Source organism: Maniola hyperantus, chromosome 18, assembly GCF_902806685.2.
Source record: "Maniola hyperantus chromosome 18, iAphHyp1.2, whole genome shotgun sequence".
In the NCBI taxonomy this organism is placed as follows: domain Eukaryota; kingdom Metazoa; phylum Arthropoda; class Insecta; order Lepidoptera; family Nymphalidae; genus Maniola; species Maniola hyperantus.
The window spans coordinates 12,695,988-12,720,244 of record NC_048553.1 but is presented as its reverse complement, the minus strand read 5'-3'; the positions used below and the strand labels follow the sequence as shown (position 1 = coordinate 12,720,244).

The following is a 24,257-nucleotide window of genomic DNA, read 5'->3' as shown; positions in this document are numbered from 1 at the left end:
GTCTTTGCTCGCGAATCCACAAGGGAATAACAGAAAAGACTAAACCTATTTTTATACTCAATTGGGTATTTGACTCCAATTTTTTTATTACTTTATTATAAACTAGAATAAAAATAATGACGTAAACTGAAAAAAAACTAATTAAATCGATCAAACACTAGCTTTCGGTTTCGGTTTTCATACACATTTTCGTTTTGCGAGAAAGGGATAGAAGACCCTCCCACTCCAAAATTTAAATGCCTGTAACTTTGTAAATCTTTGTTGGATTTTAATATATTTTTTTCAGTGTATGTCATTATTTTATCCTAGTTTATAATAAAGTAATAATATTTATCAAATTCAAAAGTAGGCAAATACCCAATAAACGAAGAATAACCATACCAACTTTTGGTTAAATTAAGCACCATCCGAAAATTTTCCACCAGCTCTTCAACTATAACTGAAAGGGTATTCTGAGGGTGGAGGGTGAGTTATAGCCTTTTAAATTCTTCCTTTTTTTCCTGTTATCGTTGTTACTTTTAGACGACAAAGGAGATTACATAATTTATCTCGCCGGTCCAGTAAATTGGCGCTCTAGATGGAAATCTTTGTAAATTATTGTTTTATATTCATAAGAAATAAGTCAGTGCAAACAGCTTACCTAACTTGGATGAATTTTATAAATTGAGTTTTCTAATTTAACTCTCAAAAATAAGGTTTCACCGTAAGTTACGAATCTCTAAGAGTTAACGCGCACCACGGTAAAATTTTCGTTTTATTCCTGCAAAATCTGTGAAATATAGAACTACTAGCTAATGCTCGCGACTTCGTCCGCTATTTCACCCCGTTAGTGGTTACATTTTACAAAAATCCTTTCTTAGCGGATGCTTACGTCATAATGGCTATCTGCATGCCAAATTTCAGCCCGATCCGTCCAGTAGTTTGAGCTGTGCGTTGATAGATCAGTCAGTCAATATTTATTCAGAATTGGTAAAATTTTACGCTTCCTGATTGTCATAAATTTTTATTTGTAAGATGATATGATATAGGTGGTGATAAATAATACGTAATTAAAACTAAAGCTACGAGGGTTCCAAACGCGCCCAGGTCTGAGAAGAGCCCACAACAAACTCAGCCGGGTGTTCTTTTTATCATCACCAATTTACAAAATCACTTAGAACTAACACAAAGCTGTTAAGCAACTCATTCCTAAGCTTTCTTATCATTCAAATAACCCGTTATATTGTAACTAGCTTATGCTCGCGACTTCGTCCGCGTGGACTATACAAATTTCAAACCCGTATTTCACCCCCTTAGGGGTTAAATTTTCAAAAATCCTTTCTTAGCGGACGCCTACGTCATAATAGCTATTTGCATGCCAAATTTCAGCCGGATCCGTCCAGTAGTTTGAGCTGTGCGTTGATAGATCAGTCAGTCGGTCAGTCACCTTTTCCTTTTATATATTTAGATAGGATTTTTCACATAGCTGCACAGTAACTTGTAATACTGCTATAACTTTCCCGAGTTCCACATTCTAATCTTACACTGTGTCATCACTCATCACTGCGAGGGCGATAAAAAAGCCGTGGCCATTATTTGGGCCCTATTCGCAGAAATGGCGTGGGAATTGCGACTCGACGCTTGAATACCAATGAAGTTTTTGCTGGGAAAGCTTTGTGCTGTAATGTTGCTATCAGAGCTGATGGCTGCGTGTTTGATAATCATTAATCTATTACTCAAAAAGCTTTTTTTTAATTTTTTACTAACTGATGCCGGCGACTTCATCCGCGTGGATTTAGGTTTTTAAAAATCCCGCGGAAACTCTTTGATTTTCCGGGATAAAAAGTAGCCTATGTCACTCTCCAGGTCTTTATCTATACCCACTCAAAAATCATGTTGCACCGTTGTGACGTGATTAAAGGAAAAACCAACCAACCAATAAACCAACAAACAAACACGCTTTAGCATTTATAATAAGGGTACTGATTCAGAATGATACAAGTTAGCCCTTGAGTGTTATCTCACCTGGTGGTAAGTGATGTTGCAGTCTAAGATGGGAGCGGGCTAACCTGGAAGGGGTATGGCAGTTTTTGTTAAACCCATCCCATTGGATTCGGCGGCTGACCTCTTTCTCGAAATTGGACCTCCTACTATCTAAATTAGATTAGAACAACAGGATTATGATTACTTTCTATTTTTTTTTTAATTTTTTTTTTTAATTTTTTTTTTTTTTTAATTTTTTTTTTTGGTTTCCGTGTGTTTTATTAGTTATCATTAGTTTAGTTATCATTAGTTTATAATCCGTGGCGTCCGTGGCGTCACCCGGTTCAGGGTACCAGCTGAAAATCAGCGCTGTATGTCCTTGTGCAACAAGGCATACAGCATAATGCTGAGCTGGGACCCTTTTTTCGGGTTGTGCCACACAATATAACAGTTTGTTCCGGCGCTTCTTTTGCTTGTTCTCAGGTGGAAGAAGCGCCGGAACAACCAGCTCTTAGCTTTAAGTTGTGATGTGTGGCATAATTTGTATTAATAAACGTCTTTTCTTTCTTTCTTTCTTTCTTTCTTTCTAACATAATAAAGAAAAAACACTACCTCAGCAAAAATACTTTTAATACCGGAGAGTAAAAAATCCTTACAAGATTTTTTCAGGAAAATTCCAAAAAATATACGTGACCCCACAGGTTCGGGCCGTCAGTCGTGACAGACGGACGGGCGTCGGGCAGTGACAAGGGTCCAACCTCATCGGAGCCTGCACGTGACTGTGCTAGCGAGTAGCGCACCCTTAAGGTTATATAGATTTATCCCGAGAAGCCGACATGCCAAAGCAAAATCACTTCCCATATTATAAATACGAAAGTGAGTTTGTTTGTTGGTTTGTCCTTCAATCACGTCGCAACGGAGCACCTGATCGACGTGATTTTTTGCATGGGTATAGTTTAAGACCTGGAGAGTAACATATTATTATAGAGTTCCCACAGATAGACATATACAAGACAATAATAAAGCCGATATGGTCATACGGCATTGAGCTCTGGGGATCAGCATGTGACTCCAATATTCAAATTGTACAAAGAGCTCAAAATTACATTTTGAAACAACTATCCAACGCGCCATGGTTCTTGCAGATATCGGAACTCCATGAGCACTTAAATATCAACACAGTAAAGGAAGAGATTAGAAGCTATAGTTGCAACTACAAAACAAGACTTACTAACCATCCAAATCGTCTGGCAGTGCAGTTGACAATGCCGCAGGCAATTCGTCGACTAAAGAGAAAGCATATACTGGATAATTAGCTGAGACCCATGGAGTTTTCCCGCTGGGGAAGTTGTCTCCAATCACACCAACCTGTCCTCCAACCAATCTGCTCATAGTCCATCGACTGATCGCATGATAAGGCACAACAACAAAAAAAAAAAAAAGAGTTCCCACAGGATTTTTAAAAACCTGGATACACGCGAACGAAGTCGTGGGCATCAGCTAGTCTTACATAAATATAAAATATATAAATAAATAAAATATTTTTTATTCAATTAAACTTGTACAAGTGTTTTTGAATCGTCGGATTCGGTCGTCGGTAGTCGGTTCGGAATGCCTTTCCTAGCGAGAAGAAGAACCAGCAAGAAACTCGACGTTTGCTCTATAGTCCACGAAAGGTCTAAATGGCAATCAGGGTACGAGGCGGGGGGGGGGGGGGGGGGGGGCACACCCGCAAGTCACCCGCGCGCGCCCGCACAGGGTTAGCAAGGGGGCTGTGTGGGTGTGCGGGGCGTTCTCTCGCCAATTGCCACTTCTACCTGTTGCGTACTATCGGTGGTCCTTTGATTCGAAAAGAGGTATACATAAAACATATCAACTGTCGAATCATCATATATAAGAATATAATATAAGAAGTCATAAAAGGTCAGCCGCCGAATCTAACTCGGTTGGGCAGCGTTCAGGAAGCTTCGGGATGTCTTCTTGTCCAAAATTCCTCAGTGCGTGTTGCCAGTGATGACATATGGATCCGAGACATGGTCGCTAAATTTGGGCCTCATAAGAAAGCTCAGAGTCACTCAACGGCGATGGAGGGAGCTATGTGCGGAGTTTCTCTACGTGATCAAATTAGAAATGAGGAGATCCGTAGGAGAAATAGAGTAACCGACATAGCGCCACGGGTTGCGAAGCTGAAGTGGCAATGGGCAGGGCACAAGGTGCTGGAACGGCGACCTCGCATCGGAAGACGCAGTGTTGGAAGACCCCCCCCCCCCCCCCCCACTAGGTGGACGGACGACATCAGACGCAAGACCGTGGCGTGTCCCTACAAGAGACCTATGTCCAGTGGACGTTTATCGGTTGATGATGATCATATCAGACGAGTCATTTTTCGTTAATTCCTGTCTTTTATTTAGCATCCTTTACTCGAAATGAAAAGTCTGAACACAAAATATCTATCTTAGTACCAAATAGATGACGCCCACGACTTCGTCCACGTCGATATACAGGGTGTAACCAGAACACTGACAAAAACGCAAAAACGAAGACAGGTGATAGTACTAATGATTACGAAAAAACACCTATAATATTGTAAATTAAAACATCTGACTGACGCTACAGGTCAACGAACGTTGCGTAAGTAGGCCACTCGGATTCAAAGCTGCGTCGTGGGCGGGGCATTGACCCGAGTTTGGCACGTCATACATTGCGGGTTTGAAAAATACTAAATCATTAAAACTACAAAATGAGGCAAATGGTTATTGGTATTGGATTGTGTTTAGGTTGTATAACAATAACGCTAATTTTTTGTTAGCGTTGTGGTTACACCCTGTATGATGCCCACGACTTCGTGCAAGTGGACTTATATAATATATCTGTACCTATCTTTCGTCCAAAGACACACTTTCGTATTTCTAATATTAGTATGGATTGACCTAAAATAACAGTAGTAGGTACATTTAACTAGTTATTTCACCTGGTTTATACATAAAATATAAAACTTTGGTTTCCCCAGTTCCCAGGAGTGGAAAGTGGAAACATTACAAAAGCAAAAATAACAAAACTTAAAATATTCTCATGAGCTCCAGTTGAACTAAAAGCGGGTTTCAGAAAAAAAAACACGATACCCTGCCCTCTCTCACTCAACAGAAACTTTAAAACAATAGAATCGTACGAAGTTGTTTCATAGAGTTTTATTGTTAAAGTACCTGGGGTTTTTTACCCTTTTCACTAAAAGGTGAATTAATGAAGGGATATTTATACTATTTATACAAATCCATACTAATATTATAAATGCAAAAGTGTATCAGTGTGTCTGTTGTCTGTCTGCTAGCTTTTCGAGGCCATCCGTTCAACCGCTTTTGACGAAATTTGGTACAGAGATAGCTGGCATCTCGGAAAAGGACATAGGCTACTTTTTATCCCGGAAAATCAAAGAGTTTCCACGGGGTTTTTAAAAACCTAAATCCACGCGGACGAAGTCACGGTCATCAGCGAGTTAATTATATCCTTAAGTGGAAACACGTTTAACATACAAAATAGCTATTCTTTCTAAAATAATATGACTATTAAAAATCTAATAGAATATTTCAAAAAAAAAAGTAATTCTACTCCAGTTTTATTCATACCTATTCAATTCTTTGAATTGAAACATCACAATTTGAGTTTTAAATTGGAAAACTTTTGGAAAACTTTTTACTTCCCTTGAAATTGACATTTCTAAATATAAATTTTAACGAGTAATAGGCAATCAGAATAATGAGACAAAAAAATTGTAACTTTGTAGGAAATTAAATAATTATCCAAAAATTGAAAATTTTGTTCATTTTATTTTGTTTCCAAGAAATAATTTTGAATAAACAATACTTTTTTACGCAATGGGGAATCAATATACGTATAATCAATAAATTTTTGGCGCTTATCAATTTTCTACATCTAAATATTAATTTTGCTGGGTGCTCATTTCACACAAGTTTCACACTATATGAGAGTCAGCGTTGCACATAAAAAAAATATGCCATACCAATCGATAAAAAATAGTGGTGATAACCTAGTGGCATGAATAAGAATTCGGGGGGTCTAGAGTTCGATTCCGGGCACGCACCTCTACCTTTTCTGATTTATGTGTGTTGTATACAATTAATTAGTATCAATTGCTTTAACGGTTACTTACTTACAGTTAGGTACTGTAGAAATTAATGTACGTACGATTTTCTGTAGTACCGCTACGAAAAAGCCCACGTCAAAGAAAAGTAATTTCCATAATAAAACGTAAAAATTAATAAGAGTCGAATCTTATTAACAGTCGAATTTAGTATTTAATAAAGCCATTGTTTACTCGAAAACAACAATTTCAGGAGGCGGTAAACATAGAGTTTATTTCGGTACGAGAGTTTATTTCAATATTTTAGTGCCCGGCCCCTAAACCTACATTCATAAAGTGAATAATGAAAAATTCATTAGCCTCTCAGAGATGTACTTGGTCTTTGTCTTATTGTCTTTCGGGAAAAATGTGGGACAGCGAATCTTAATTATTATATTACTAGCTTATGCTCGCGACTTCGTCCGCGTGGACTACACTAATTTTAAACCCCTATTTCACCCCCTTAGGGGAAGAATTTTCAAAAATCCTTTCTTAGCGGATGCCTACGTCATAATAGCTATCTGCATGCCAAATTTCAGCCCGATCCGTCCATTGGTGTGAACTGTGCGTTGATAGATCAGTCAGTCAGTCAGTCAGACAGTCAGTCAGTCAGTCACCTTTCCGTTTTAAATATTTAGATAATGAAAAATTAATTACGAGAGTTTACTTCAAAATTTTAGTGCCCGGCCCCTAAACCTAAAAATTCATTAGCCTCTCGGAGATGTACTTGGTCTTTGTCTTATTGTCTTTCGGAAAAAATTTGGGACAGCGATTCTTAATTATTATATTTTGCGACTAGTACTAATGGAGCTTTTTAGGGTACCGTAGAAAAACAAAGAACCCTTATCCGGTATGTCTGTCTATCTGTGTTTTTATTACAGGATTTTATTAAAAAATAAACAAGGTATAATGCCTGTAACTTTGAAACCTGTAATCACTACTATATTTATACGCATAAAACGCACATAGCTCTGAAAGTAGAGCCTCGATAGCTCAACGGTTAAAGGAGTGGACTGAAATCCGAAAGGTCACAAGTTCAAACCCCACCCGTTGATATTGTCGTACCTACGCCTAGCACAAGTTTTACGCTTAGTTGGACGGGAAAGGGGAATATTAGTCATCATGATAAACTTGGTCAATATTCTTTTTATTAACAAAAAAAATGGGATTGAACCCCCAAACTCCCAGATAGGAGGCGGACATCTGAACTACTATGCTATCCCAGCTTCAATATGAAGTTAGATTATAGGCACCTACGTTCTACGTAACCTAGATTTTACACGACTTAAGCACTTATACATCGGCCTTGGAAAGTCATTTGCGCTGAAACGTGGCAGGCTGATGTTCAAAGCCATTTTCAGCCACTTCAATGTATAAAAATGTTGTATTATATCTAACCGACTTTGAATAAATAGGTTCTAAAACTGCGACGCAACGCATCGTGATTCGTGTGGCTTCACTATTACATGAAAATTTAATCGAAACATCGACAGAGTCCGTAAGTGGGCAGCCTTTTATCGCTTTGATCAATGAACCATGGGGTAAGTAGGCCTCCTTTGATGGAGAAACAACCTATACAAACTCGCCTACATTACCGCAAATTAATAGAGGGTTTTGAAGATTTCGGCCTACCTAGTAGTCCGCTTCATTTTTAGGGTTCCGTACCTCAAAAGGAAAAATGGAACCCTTATAGGATCACTTTGTTGTCTGTCTGTCTGTCAAGAAACCTACAGGGTACTTCTCGTTGACCTAGAATCATGAAATTTGGCAGGTAGGTAGATCTTATAGCTGACATTTGGGGCAAAATCTGAAAACCGTGAATTTAGGGTTAGATCACACAAAAAAAATTAAATTGTGGTCATGAACTAATAATTAGTATTTTCAACTTTCGAAGTGAGTGACTATATCAAGTGGGGTATCATATGAAAGGTCTTCACCTGTTCATTCTAAAACAGATTTTTATTTATTTTTATGCATCATAGTTTTTGAATTATAGTGCAAAATGTCGAAAAAATACGACTGTAGTACGGAACCCTCATTGCGCGAGCCTGACTCGCACTTCGCCGGTTTTTCAAAATAGCAGTCACGCATAAAACCTGTTTTAATCAATAGCAGGCATCAATACAAACAACTATTTTACCTATTTATGAGACAATATATCTTCCAAAGTGTCAAGGTACCGAAAAGTTCTACACTAGCCGGCAAGAAATATTGTACATAGATGTTTAAAATGAGATTTCGGCTTTGTAGAACGTTGTCTCTGTCATTCATACCTCTGTGACATTTTGTCGGTCTCAACGACAGAGATAACGCTCTACGAAATATTGTAACGTAGAACATGTTTATGGTACGGAACCCTTCCAAGGGTAAATTCTACTCAAGTTGATCATCTTGTTTAACTAAATGTAAAACTGTTAACTTAAACAAAAATGTATACTAAGGGATTGTTATGACAGGGCCAAGTTCTTTTAGAAATAAAAGCAAACTATTCGCTTTGGTTTCTTCATTAAAACTCAATTTCTGTTCGTTGTAATTCCTTTGCGAGCAATGTTTAAGTTTTCATAACGGCGAACTTTGCCGAGCCTTTGTTATTACGAATAGGTATTGAAAAGGTAAGGCTTAAGTTTAATCTATTGTTTTAATGTATATAAGTAATAAAATTATATATTTTCATAGATAACTTCGTGACCTAGCTGCCTGATTTCAGATAAGTATCTTTTTTTTAAATTCTGATACAAGTTATAGCCCTCGACTACAATCTCATCTGGTGGTAAGTGATGATGCAGTCTAAGTAGGAAGCGGGCTAGTCTAGGAGTATGGCAGTTTTTATTAAACCCATACACCTTTGGTTTCTAGACGGCATCGTAAGGGAACGCTAAATCGCTTGGCGGCACGGCTTTGCCGGTAGGTGGTAATAGCCACGGCCAAAGTCTCCTACCAGACCAGACCAAAAATTTAGATATTATAAAATTCCAAACCCCTTCCGGGAATTGAACCCGGCACCTCCCACTAATAAGACCACAGCGCTAACCACTGCGTCATCCAGGGAGGTCTCCTACTTACTTGTGGTTTTCAAAAATCTCGAGGAAACTCTCCGATTTCCGGAGTAAAATGGCAAGTTAAAATCAGTGGCCTCGTTATAAGAAAAACATGAAATTTGAATAAGAAAAACCAACTCAACCCAACATTGTTGTTTCAACAAACGCTTAAATATTAATACACTCTACTTTTCAGGAGTTAATTTGTTTGAATAGTATTTTGAACCGTCATAAAAAATAAACGAGATTCTCTTCCTCTCAGTTGCCCACTGCTGGACATAGGTCTCTTGTAGGGACTTCCACATATCACGGTCTTGCGTCGTCTGAATCCAGCGGCTCCCTGCGACTCGTTTGATGTCGTCTGTCCACCTGGAAGGGGGGGGGGGGGGAGACCTCGCACCGCAAGACGCAGTGTTGGAAGACCCCCCCACTAGGTGGACAGTCGACATCAGACGTGTCGCAGGTAGCCGTTGGATTGCGTCGGCGCAAGACCGTGGCGTCTGGAAGTCCCTACAAGAGACCTATGTCCAGCAGTGGACGTCTATCGGTTAATGATAATGATGATGATTTAAAAATACTCACTTTTTCACACAATATATACCATTAAACTATCGAAGCTTTAATTCCAACAAGTACTAGACATGTGTCCGCTATTAACTTAACTGAAAACCGCTGCCGTGCCTATAGCGTACCGTAGCGTTATTGTCGTAGCTAGCAACGGTTTTCAGTTATCATCTATGACGAACCACCTGACAACGCAATACTGCCAACTTGCAACTGCATTGTTTGGTTTTTTGGTAACTAGAAACGCAATAATTATGCCTTCTCTTTCTTTCTTTCACTGAAAGCTGAGAAGGAGCGGTTATTGGCTACCGGCTTAGTAACTAAGAACTTGGTAAACCAAAGCCGACCTTATCTCTATTACACTAAGGCTTAACTGTACAAGTACTTGTCCATTACACTTTGATCTGTCAATCTAAATACAGTTAGCCTTAGAGTAATAGAGATAAGGTCCTCTTTGGTTTATCAATCTTCATGAAATGTTTTTGGTTAACTGGACTGTGGCAAACTATTCGTGCAGGCGTCCACTATAGTTTGACCTATGTCAATGATCAAATTAAACTTTACTGCTATGAACTTAAGGTTGTGATTACTTCACGATATTCATGAAAGTAAAATTGGTTTTATTTTAGTGAATATGCGCGCGCTAGCTATACAGACGGTATTGATACGGCAGCTAGCTTAGTTACTACTACGGAAACCGCTGCGCGTTGCGCATATTAAATTAGTTGAAACACAACTCTGATACCGATATTCGGCAACGGTTAACAATATCGGTATTGAAACTAAGTAACTGTTGATTAACCGTTGCCGTAAATAGCCAATAACGCCCATCTTTAGTCGCAGGTAGCCGTTGGATGGCGTCGGCACAAGACCGTGGCGTCTGGAAGTCCCTACAAGAGACCTATGTCCAGCAGTGGACGTCTATCGGTTGATGATTTAAAAATACCTACTCACTTTTCCACACAATATATACCATTAAACTATCGAAGCTTTAATTCCAACAAGTACCCACGGAATTGCAAATGATGTCCAATACACATCATCAGTCAGTCAATAAACAATTAAATTTCGCATTCAATGGGACCGTCGAAACCGGCCAATTACTTGCAGAGTTCAGTAATTCCAAATGTAAATTACCAATTTGGGCAAACGCGACGATTCCCCAACTACCGGTGTTATAGAAAATTTATTCCCCTCGTTCAATATTCAACAGATCGGAAATCCGAAGTTTATTAGGACGAAAAATGATGACCAATTTTATTCAAGTTTCGATGACAACCTTATCGATATTCATTTTGTGATATTTACATAATATTATTCAATTAATTGATTGAGACTGAATTTTTTTCAGCGGAATAGGCAGTGGTCCGACTGCCCGGCGAGAAAACGACTAACTATATCGGCGATTTTCTCTCGCAAGAAACGCACAATAAATGTACATTCCGTGTAAACGAAAGAGATGCATACTTATATCAAAAGTTGCTCTCTGACTGTTCACACTGCCGGCGACGACTCGCTTTACTAGTTTTGTCGCTGAGCGACGAGCTTTCAAAAATAAACTAGCTCAGCGATATTCGTTCAGCGATGCTAGCTCGCTTGAACACGTGTAACGCGCGCGCAGGTTTGCACAGGACTGAGCGACCGCGGGCGAATGGCGCGAGTAATCACTCGTCGCACTTGCACACTCGCTTATAGCCCGGCGACAAAACTATCAAAACTACACACTCGCTTCCCGCTGATCGCCAACTCGTTTAAGTTTCTAGTTCTACTCGTTTCTCGTTCATCGTCGGCGGTTGGAACACTGCCTAAGCTTGACGTGTCTCTTGATTGGGACGATCCTCAGTGAATTAAACCTCAAGAGTGCGCATATACAAGGTTTTGCATGAAAACAAAATCATAAAATGTTGACGGGGGACAGGGGGAATGCATTGTTGTGATTGGTGACCGAAAAGTCAAGTAATCAAGACAATGTGCGGAAAGAGGGTACCGAACGGGCGTGGGCCGACTTTTATACTAAGCAACTGCCTAAACTTGGCGTTCGATGGTGTCCGGCTATTAGACTCTATAGAAGTTGGTCTGTGGGACGATAATACAATAAATACGAAAGTGTGTTTATTTGTCGGTTTGTCCGTCGATCACGCCGCATGAAAATATATAAAGAAATATAGGTTGAAAACGAATTAATAGGTAACTATAGAAATAGTTTTGTATGGACAAAACATAGAAAACATAGAACACATTTAGTGAAACTCATTTTGGGGTGTTCTATCAAAGGGGAGGGTAAAAACTGGGCATTTGGGGTAACTTTCCCTAATTAAGTCCGTCAGTAGTTCACCAAACATAAGTAATTTGGAGTTTTTGCGGCTCCATTCTCTGGGACCCTCGGATGGGGGGCTAATTGTTCAGGGGTCCAAGGGTACTTGGATAAGTTGGTTACAGAAATTTACCCTTTTGATTTGTGGGTCACAAATCAAAATTTCTGTAATCATTTTTATTAAGGGCAGTAATTAACATTTCACTAAGTAATATTCCTTTATAAAGATTCCTTTCTCAAAATGTATGCAACATTTTGAGAAAGGAATCGCCATTATTTGCTCCGTGCCAACTGTCATGGCAAAAGTACTACTTTAGTCCTTAATCTAAGGGCAAACCGTACTTTTGACCTGACAGTTGACACGCAGAGCAAATATGGCAAGTCCTTTCTCAAAATGAAGTGTATTATACAGCACAGAAGAGTTTGACGTTTATAACATTGCATTTAGAAATGGCCATAATTATATAATTTGTAGACGATCTTAGACTGCATCATGACTTAGATTGCAGTCAAGGGCTAACTTGTCTCTGAATTAAAATAAAAAAACCAGCCAAGTGCGAGTCAGGCTCGCGCTATGAGGGTTCCGTAGTACAGTCGCATTTTTTCGACATTTTGCACGATAAATCAAAAACTATGATTCATAAAAATAAATAAAAATCTGTTTTTGAATATACAGGTGAAGCCCTTTCATATGATACCCCACTTGATATAGTCACTCACTTCGAAAGTTGAAAATACTAATTATTAGTTCACGACCACAATTAATTTTTTTTTTGTGTGATCTAACCCTAAATTCACGGTTTTCAGATTTTTCCCCAAATGTCAGCTATAAGATCTACCTAACTGCCAAATTTCATGATTCTAGGTCAACGGGAAGTACCCTGTAGGTTTCTTGACAGACAAACAGACAGATAGACAGACAACAAAGTGATCCTATAAGGGTTCCGTTTTTCCCTTTTGAGGTACGGAACCCTAAAAAAAATAGGCTGATGTGTTAACCACTAGGCCTGCACCGTTTAGTGAATATGACAAGCCAAATATAAAACACCTTTTTTATAGTTCTGTTAAAATCGCTTACATTTCTACATTATGCTGAACATCTCCATCCACCTGAAACAAAAATTAATTGTTATATTATTATTATATTATTATTTAGAATTAGTCATAAGTACACATAAAACAACATTTTAAGGTTTTATGTTTGAGGATACAGTGGCAACGCAGCCATATGTCAGTCAATCGCTGCTGGTTAGGCAAATGAATCCATTATGGAGAATTCTCAGGCTTGGAGGTTTTCTCCCAACGTTTTCCTTCACATAAGTCCTAGAGGCTGGAGGTGTGTGCCCGGGATCAAACCCCAGACCTCCCGAATAGGACACAGGCCTTTACCTTTACCTTTTTTAAGGTCCCGTACCTGCCGTAATTCTGTTGGGTACCACTACCCGTTAACCTAGAATCATGAAATTTGGCAGATAGGTAGGTCTTATAGCACACGTAAGGGGATAAATCTGAAACCGTGAATTTGTGGTTACATCACAAAAAAATGTGTTCATGAACAAATCTAATTATATAAAATGATAAGGTGACTGACTGACTGACTGATCTATCAACGCAGAGCTCAAACTACTGGACGGATCGGGCTGAAATTTGGCATGCAGATAGCTATTATGACGTAGACATCCGCTAAGAAAGGATTTTTAAAAATTCAACCCCCAAGGGGGTAAAATAGGGGTTTGAAATTTGTGTAGTCCACGCGGACGAAGTCGCGGGCATAAGCTAGTGATTTTATAATAGCTGAAAGATAGCGGTATCTTCCAAAGCCACAATGATCCAAACAAACACCCAAACAAACAAACACCCAAACAAACAAACACCCAAACAAACAAACACCCAAACAAACAAACACCCAAACAAACGTTCCTTCAAGTGCTGGGGACAGTACGCAGAGAAATTTCAGCTTTTATAAAATAACTAGCTTATGCTCGCGACTTCGTCCGCGTGGACTACAAAATTTCAAAACCCTATTTCACCCCCTTAGGAGTTGAATTTTCAAAAATCCTTTCTTAGCGGATGCCTACGTCATAATAGCTATCTGCATGCCAAATTTCAGCCCGATCCGTCCAGTAGTTTGAGCTGTGCGTTGATAGATTAGTCAGTCAGTCAGTCAGTCACCTTTTCCTTTTATATATTTAGATGAAAGTCTGGCACGCGCTGGCTCTCTCTTTATACCAAATTGATCTCAATTTGATATTTTAGAAACTTTAATAACATAAAGAATTTAAATTAAAAAGCACGCAGTTGTATTAACTTGGGTTAAAAGGAAGGAATTAAATGCCATTAAATCCCGAATATCCTTGGAAAATTGAAATCAACTTTCAAAATTTCTTTGAATAAATTTGTTCTCTCCCGAAGTAGGTATATCATTCATGAATTCGTAATATTGTATTTGCGTAGGACAGAAATATAATTTTTTCGTCGCCATAAACTCATGGATGTAAATATAATTTAAAAAGTTAAATTGTTTTCCCTTCAATTTTCTCTTTCCTGCGAAAGCTTTCCTTTCCTCTCCTGTGGCGATGCGAATAATTTAAATCGATGATTCTTTTCCATACAATATTATAAAACAGTTTTCCTATGGAACCGCAAAATTAAAATTCTAAAAAAAATCACAAAAATTGAATTCCATTTTTACCCTGGTAAAGTAGATGATGACTCACACTTGTTGTTGGCATGTGTTCACAATCACAATTTCTAAATAAACAGGAGCGGAGGGTATGGCTGTGGTGGGTGGTTGGTGATGAGTGTTTCATCACCCATCCAAACACTGGCTGCCCCACCGGGCTCTCGCCTGTTTGGTGACGGGCGAGGGAGATGGTGAGGATGGGGAACGTGGAGAGAGAATAGCCCTCCCCGCAAACCCTAGCCACCTCACGAAGGCCACCTGGGTCGCGCCGGACTACGAGACCTCACAGATCCTCATCGGACACGGCTGTTTCCGGGCGCGCCTGCATAGGATGACGTTGAGCCCGGCGTGCGAGTGCGGCTTTGGCGACGAGGATAGGCACCATGTGCTGTGGGAGTGTCCCCTCTATGAGGACTTGCGAGTGACGATGTTGGATGGGATCGTACGCGGGGAAGCGGGGCCGGTCTTCTACACGGACCTCGTCTCATCGGCGGGGAACTACAACCGGCTACGGGAATTCGCGCACCATTGGCATAAGAGGCGAAGCAGCTCGGAGCGTACAGGTGCCAGGTCGGCACCACGGAGGAGCAGCAGCGGAGATCACAGCTGTATTAGTGACGTCTAGCCCCCAAGGGGGGAGAGTGAGCATAAGGGACAAGGAAGAGACAAAATAATTTGTAGGGAGTCAAGAAGGCGCCCCGGGAAAATGCCAAGAGCAAGTACCGAACGGACGCCCTCCCGCGATTCGGCCCATATAACCGAGAGGTTGGTGGGGCCATGGGAGGTGGAGGGTTGTCCCCTAGAAACCCTAGCCCTCGTGAGGATCTGTGGATGATGGACAAGTAGCGGTCCGTCGCTCACAGTGTGGTCCTCGGATTGGTTGGCGTGCTGTGGCTCCGGCATGCCTCTGACGGTGTTAGGGGCCACGTAGTGCCCCAGTGGTGGGTCTGCTGTGGCGGACATCCGCTGGCGGAGTAACGAGGCTTTGTTGGTCCCTTGCGCTCCGTCGTTAGCGGTGGGGTGCAACTTCGTGAGGTTTTTAGTCGGTAGGAGTCCGACATAACCACTGTGCAGCCCCGTGGCCGGTGGTATCCATGATGGATTTTCCTCACGAGAAAAAAGGGGCTGTGCGTGTGTGCGGGGCAAGCAGAAAAACTTGTTTCACAGATTTTAACATTTGTATGCTAATCTTTACTTTATTTTTACGGAAATCTGGAAATCCTCAGACATATTATAAGTTCCTAAAACGTATTAAGAAATTTCAAGTCAGTGTCAAACTGCGTTTGCTTGGAGTGCGCTACGGATAAAACCCTCTTAATAATATCGAAAGGAAAACCGATAGCAAACTTAATTTACGATGCTTCCAGGCATTTTTACTGAGCATTTTCCCTATGGCCTCTATTATTAAACTATTTTATTTAGAAAATGCACCGCACCCTTATTCAATAAGGAGGGACGTAACTTATTGGTTATGAAGACTGGTCGGCCATTTTGAGAAAATTTAGTACGTTAATATTTCTATTAGATACATATTATATGTTGGTACTTTTTTCCGTGGATTATCCAAAAAAAATCTTTTTGACAATAACGAATACAAAAGAAAAGAATTATCCAGTTGGTGCAGTCTAGTAACTTTTGAAGTTAACGTTAACTAAAATATGTTAATCTGTAATTTTTCCTGAACAATAAAGTACGAATTTTATTCTATCGAAAAACTGGATTACAGTAAGATAACTAGTTAATGTCAACTCTGCCTGGTTTACGCGCTTTAGCGTTATCATCATATAATCATAATAAAAGTCCCCACATCAAAAATGTTTTAGCTTTTCAGTTAAGAACACTGTAACATTGTTTTGTCTTATAAATATTATTTCTATCTTTTTTATCTTTTATATTTAGGTAGAAAAGTTTTATTTTCTCCGAAATAAAGCCTTTAGCTAGATAATGGAATGTTGCTATTTTCTTTACTTATGATATCTTCCGAACAAAGCTCGCTATTTCAAAGTTAAGCCTGTTTAAGATGTACTTATTTAGAATATGAACGGTTGATACTCGGTAAAACATATCCAATATCATTTTTGACCTCTACAAGGAAGGTTCATATCATTTTTGACATCTACAAGGAAGGTTCAGAAAGGTTCATAACATTTTTGACATCTACAAGGAACAAGGAAGGTTCATATCATTTTTGACATCTACAAGGAAGGTTCAGAAAGGTTCATAACATTTTTGACATCTACAAGGAACAAGGAAGGTTCATATCATTTTTGACCTCTACATTACAAGGAAGGTTCATATCATTTTTGACCTCTACAAGGAAGGTTCATATCATTTTTGACCTCTACAAGGAAGGTTCATATCATTTTTGACCTCTACAAGGAAGGTTCATATCATTTTTGACCTCTATAAGAAGGGTTCATATCATTGGTTTCATTTTATCGATGCAAGTGGTTTCATTTTATGCGATGAGGCGTTCATACTCCATACTTATATTATTACTAGCTGATGCCCGCTACTTCGTCCGCTTGAAATTAGGTTTTCAAAAATCCCGTGGGAACTCTAGCTAATGCCCGTGAATTCGTACGCATACGAAAACTACTGGACGGATTTGGCTGAAATTTGGATAGATTATACCCTGAATTAACACATAGGTTACTTCTTATCCCGGAAAATCAAACAGTTCTCGCGGAATTTTGAAAAATGTAAATCCACGCGGACGAAATCGCGGGCATCAGCTAGTTTAAATATAAATAAATATCAATTTGGAAAACAACTGGGAAAGCGTTTTAAAATGAAATGGCCACTGCTTTAATCCGGATGGCCTGTTCAGTGTATACAAACTTCAAACAAAGCAAAATACAATTTATTCAGAATAGGCGTTTTGGGGATACATTTATTTAAATGAATTGCCAACAATGATGTTTTATGTGTTCGAGGAAGCTACTGTGACCTTAGTATGAGATTTAACTAACTAACGTTGGTAGAGTTCGAACGTCAAAACACTTCAGACTTAAGGTAATTGCAAATCACACAATAATAAACCCTAAGATCTAAGGAATAAAGCAATATATTCTCACGCGTCAAGTTACGATGAATGAACAATATTATGTAGAGTTTCATACACTACTTTATCTTTTTTTTTATTTTTATTGATCACGTAAATTTCAATAATACATTTTAAAATAAACAGTTCGCCATCCTCTAGAAACTGTTAAAGTTTATGTGAGGATGGCAAGTTCGCGTTATACAAATTTCATAAAATCTAGGTAAAAAACTGTTATAAAAATTAAAAGCTGTTAAACTCATATTTTAAAATTCAAGATCTGGGGAGGCGCTTAACATAATATTTTGTTATAAATACCCATATTTCAAATGCGAAAGTGTGTTTGTTTGTTGGTTTATTAGTTTGTTGGTTTGTCCTGCAATCAAGTCGCAACGGAGCAACGGATCGACGTAATTTTTGTATGGGTATAGTTTAAGACCTGAAGAGTGACGTAGGCTACTTTTTATCCCGAAAAATCACAGAGTTCCCACGGGATTTAACCTAAATCCACGCGTACAAAGTCGCGGGCATCAGGTAGTAACTCATAAGCAAACTTTATTTTTTATAATTAACATTGTAGTTTTTTTCATCTCTCATTTATTTATTTCTCTCATTTTTATCATATATAAAAAAAACACGTAGTTTTCTTCACAGTATCAAGTTGTAAGTATATTACCTACTGATTAAGTATATTATTTTCCGCCATAATATTTTTGTATCAACAAAAATACAGCAAGTAATCAAGGAACTTTAGGTCCATTTTACTCTGATGTCATTCGCTTCGATCTCGAATTCTATCAACGTGTTGAGTGAGATGTAAAATTTTATACTAAGCAAACTTGTTTGTTTTCAGTTTCGACAGCTGAAAGGCGTTGATTGTAAGACCCTGACCACACGGCAAATAACACCGCACGGTTTTTTGAGCCAACCCTTCTGTCACCAGATAAGGCAACGAAAACCACAGTCAAATGTCTCGTAAGAATTTTTAGGGTTCCGTAACTCAAAAGGAAACAAAAGAACTCTAAGGATCACTTCGTTGTCTGTCTGGCTGTCTGTCGTGTCTGTCAAGAAAAGGGAATCAAAACCTATAGGGTACTTCCAGTTAACCTAGAATTATGAAATTTGGTAGGTCTTATAGCAAAAGTAAACGAAAAAATCTGAAAGCTTTGAATTTGAGGTAGGGTAAGGTACATTACAAAAAAAATTGAAATGAAAAATTGAAACCTGATTGGCCCCAGCGTCTCTACTATAAACAGAACAAAAATGTAATTCAGACAGATTTATATTTTTGTTTTCAAAACAAAACTGGACATTAATTTCTGAGGTAATAATTGAGTTTTCCACTAAAGTATATGATAGATAGCATCTATTTTTAATTGTTGTTATTAAAGTGAAAACATACGTTTTCAAACAGTGAAAGTTTCTTTTCATTCTAAGTTAGCTGTCTTATCGAATTTAGAAATTCATACTTCCATACTAATAATATAAATGCAAAAGTGTGTCTGTCTGTCTGTCTGTCTGTAGGTATGTCTGTCTGCTAGCCTTTCACCGCCCATCCGTTCAACCGATTTTGACGAAAATTGGTACAGATATAGCTTGCATCCCGGGGAAGGACATAGGCTACTTTTATTCCAGAAAATCAATGAGTTCCCACGGGATTTTTAAAAATTTAAGTCCACGCGGACGAAGTCGCGCGCCTCATCTAGTATTAAATATTATTAACTAAATGCTAAAATATTTGGTATCAAAACAGCAGCGTACTTGAAAGTTTTTCATTAAATAAATACTTTAAATTCTTTGATAAACATCATGTTAGTTATTTTAAATAAGTAAAGTTTCCATCCAACATTATGTTCATCTCTAAATATTTAAAAACAGTCAACGTTTAATGAATTTAATAATTTTTATACGCAGTTCTCTCAATGATAAAATTAATACAACGGCATGAGCTCTATATTGGAGAAAATTTTAAATACGGTGTCCAATTTTCGAATTAACTGAAATTTATTTCGAGCGTTGCTATTTATAACATCAGCTGTTGTACGAAAATAAGTCCTTACCGTAAATACAATAAACATTAATTTTTAAAACAGAATGAGTGGCAACATTTTCTTTAATCAAAATATATAAAAGAAAAAGGTGACTGACTGACTGACTGACTGACTGACTGACTGACTGATCTATCAACGCACAGCTCAAAATACTGCATGGATCGGGCTGAAATTTGGCATTCAGATAGCTATTATGACGTAGGCATCCGCTAAGAAAGGGTTTTGAAAATTTTACTCCTAAGGGGGTGAAATAGAGGATTGAAATTTGTGTAGTCTACGCGGACGAAGTCGCGAGCATAAGCTAGTCTAAATTAAAAAAAGGAAAAGGTGACTGACTGACTGACTGATGTATCAACGCACAGCTCAAACTACTGGACGGATCGGGCTGAAATTTGGCATGTAGATAGCTATTGTGACGTAGGGGGAGAAATAGGGGTTCGAAATTTGTGTAGTCCACGCGTACGAAGTCGCGAGCATAAGCTAGTGATCCGTAATTCAAAAAACGCGCGTTTCTAAACACAAATCAGATACCGTATGTTTACAAAACTGCTGCGTGTGGTCACGAGTCAGTATCTCGTCCGCGATTAGAATCGGACCCCAAGCGATTAATCGATTTGGTCGAATTACACGGAAGCCTATCAGATAACATTTATTGGACATTACTCGAACACTTATTGAGTTATTAAAGTACTTAAGATAGGTTTGAGGAACGTTGAGGGGGTTTGAATAGTTCGTATTAGTTACCTACTCACTTAATTAGTGCGTTTCACTAACTATAGGGCACAGGCGGGCATTATTTTTTAAAGTGATTTTTTTTAGTAGCGTTGAGATTGAAGACTCGAATAAACGAAAAAGTGGCACTAAAAAGAGACAAACACATACCTACAGGGTGTAACCAGAGCGCCAGCAAAAACTTAGCGTTGTTGTTATACTACCTAAACACAATCCTATACCAATAACCTTGTTTTGTAGTTTTAGTGATTTAGTATTTTTCAAACCGCAATGTATAGCGTGTAAAACTCCGGCCAATGCCCTACCTACGACGCGGCATTGACTTTACTTACGTAACGTTCGTCGACTTCTGGCGTCAGTCAGATATTTTATTTGCAATATATCTGTAGTGTAATTGCATGCCAAATTTCAGCCTGATCTGTCAAGTAGTTTGAGCTGAGCGTTGATAGATCAGTCAGTCAGTTTTCCTTTTATATATACAGAAGACTAGCTTATACTCGAGACTACGTCAGTGTGGACTACACAAATTTCTAACCTCTATTTGAATTTTCAAAAATCCTTTCTTAGCGTATGCCTACGTCATAATAGCAACCACATAACAAATAATAAAAAATTGCAAAATGGCTGCCATGTTAATAAAAAAAAACAATTAAAAAGGACACACAGGAGGAGTCTGGCTCGCACTTGACCGCTTTTTTTACTGCAAGATAGGAAAAACGAGCGACACCTGAGATTTTATCATATTTCCGTATAAAGTCAGCCAGGAGAAGGCACGGTATATTCAGCTTTGCGAGATTACGAACTCTTTGATCAAGAGTATGCTGCGGATCGTAACTTTTTACGCTCTGCCAAATCCACCCATTCCTTATATCGGAATTCCGGAAGGTTTATTGCCGGAATAATGCCGCGGTTTGTTTGTTTCACTCATATTTGTATCTCCGGAACATAAAATATTTTCTCTTTTGTTTGGGATTGAAACCCCTATGTGAGTACAAACCTTATTGGTTGAACGTCATAGTTCAACAAATAAGGTTTGTACTGGTACTATTTTGGTGAAAAGCGGCGAAAGCCTACAGGTTAAGACGTCGATCTTTTAGTCCATATCAAATTGCTGTTGCATCTCGGCAATGGAAACATGTACGTCCGTCCGTCTGTCTGTCTGTCAGCAGGCTGTTGGTGAAGCGTATTAGGTAGAGAATTCAAATTTTCACAGAATGTGTACATACTAATTGCCGCTATAACAACAAATAATAAAAATTTATAATGGCCGCCATAAAAAAGTTAATCCTAATATATAAAATGAAAAGGTGACTGACTGACTGACTGATCTATCAACGCACAGCTTAAACTACTGGACGGATCGGGCTGAAATTTGACATGCAGATAGCTATTATGACGTAGGCATCCGCTAAGAAAGGATTTTTGAAAATTCAACCCCTAGAGGAGTGAAATAGAGGTTTGTAATTTGTGTGGTCCACGCGGACGAAGTCGCGAGCTTAAGCTAGTTTCTTATACGATGGTAGATAGATAATAGTAGAAGCCATTAATTATAGTTTTTGCCTAACATTAGGGTAATTGATTGCCGAAAACTCTCTACAAGGTCATCGTGATAATGAGTATTGGTTCACAAAATGCTCTTTAGAAACAATTTTGGAAATTCAGCTGCATGATTTTAGCTAATGAGGGTAGATGACGAACTAAACTTACCTATGGACTTTATTAATTTTAGTTAAATTAAAGTAGGTCGATTAGTGTTCTTACCATCGTATAAGAAACTAGCTTAAGCTCGCGACTTCGTCCGCGTGGACCACACAAATTACAAACCTCTATTTCACTCCTCTAGGGGTTGAATTTTCAAAAATCCTTTCTTAGCGGATGCCTACGTCATAATAGCTATCTGCATGTCAAATTTCAGCCCGATCCGTCCAGTAGTTTAAGCTGTGCGTTGATAGATCAGTCAGTCAGTCAGTCACCTTTTCATTTTATATATTAGGATTAACTTTTTTATGGCGGCCATTATAAATTTTTATTATTTGTTGTTATAGCGGCAATTAGTATGTACACATTCTGTGAAAATTTGAATTCTCTACCTAATACGCTTCACCAACAGCCTGCTGACAGACAGACAGACGGACGGACGTACATGTTTCCATTGCCGAGATGCAACAGCAATTTGATATGGACTAAAAGATCGACGTCTTAACCTGTAGGCTTTCGCCGCTTTTCACCAAAATAGTACCAGTACAAACCTTATTTGTTGAACTATGACGTTCAACCAATAAGGTTTGTACTCACATAGGGGTTTCAATCCCAAACAAAAGAGAAAATATTTTATGTTCCGGAGATACAAATATGAGTGAAACAAACAAACCGCGGCATTATTCCGGCAATAAACCTTCCGGAATTCCGATATAAGGAATGGGTGGATTTGGCAGAGCGTAAAAAGTTACGATCCGCAGCATACTCTTGATCAAAGAGTTCGTAATCTCGCAAAGCTGAATATACCGTGCCTTCTCCTGGCTGACTTTATACGGAAATATGATAAAATCTCAGGTGTCGCTCGTTTTTCCTATCTTGCAGTAAAAAAAGCGGTCAAGTGCGAGCCAGACTCCTCCTGTGTGTCCTTTTTAATTGTTTTTTTTTATTAACATGGCAGCCATTTTGCAATTTTTTATTATTTGTTATGTGGTTGCTATTATGACGTAGGCATACGCTAAGAAAGGATTTTTGAAAATTCAAATAGAGGTTAGAAATTTGTGTAGTCCACACTGACGTAGTCTCGAGTATAAGCTAGTCTTCTGTATATATAAAAGGAAAACTGACTGACTGATCTATCAACGCTCAGCTCAAACTACTTGACAGATCAGGCTGAAATTTGGCATGCAATTACACTACAGATATATTGCAAATAAAATATCTGACTGACGCCAGAAGTCGACGAACGTTACGTAAGTAAAGTCAATGCCGCGTCGTAGGTAGGGCATTGGCCGGAGTTTTACACGCTATACATTGCGGTTTGAAAAATACTAAATCACTAAAACTACAAAACAAGGTTATTGGTATAGGATTGTGTTTAGGTAGTATAACAACAACGCTAAGTTTTTGCTGGCGCTCTGGTTACACCCTGTAGGTATGTGTTTGTCTCTTTTTAGTGCCACTTTTTCGTTTATTCGAGTCTTCAATCTCAACGCTACTAAAAAAATCACTTTAAAAAATAATGCCCGCCTGTGCCCTATAGTTAGTGAAACGCACTAATTAAGTGAGTAGGTAACTAATACGAACTATTCAAACCCCCTCAACGTTCCTCAAACCTATCTTAAGTACTTTAATAACTCAATAAGTGTTCGAGTAATGTCCAATAAATGTTATCTGATAGGCTTCCGTGTAATTCGACCAAATCGATTAATCGCTTGGGGTCCGATTCTAATCGCGGACGAGATACTGACTCGTGACCACACGCAGCAGTTTTGTAAACATACGGTATCTGATTTGTGTTTAGAAACGCGCGTTTTTTGAATTACGGATCACTAGCTTATGCTCGCGACTTCGTACGCGTGGACTACACAAATTTCGAACCCCTATTTCTCCCCCTACGTCATCTACATGCCAAATTTCAGCCCGATCCGTCCAGTAGTTTGAGCTGTGCGTTGATACATCAGTCAGTCAGTCAGTCACCTTTTCCTTTTTTAATTTAGACTAGCTTATGCTCGCGACTTCGTCCGCGTAGACTAC

General features: G+C 38.7%; 1 long non-coding RNA gene across 1 annotated transcript in view; it reads right to left on the bottom strand.

Moving 5' to 3' along the window:
* The window catches only part of LOC138403566 (uncharacterized), a 139,669-nt gene that overhangs the window by 19,386 nt on the left and 96,026 nt on the right, over positions 1–24,257 (bottom strand). The window contains exon 3 of the long non-coding RNA XR_011237826.1: positions 13,095–13,126. This is a non-coding gene — a long non-coding RNA (uncharacterized lncRNA). The remainder of the gene's footprint in view (positions 1–13,094; positions 13,127–24,257) is intronic.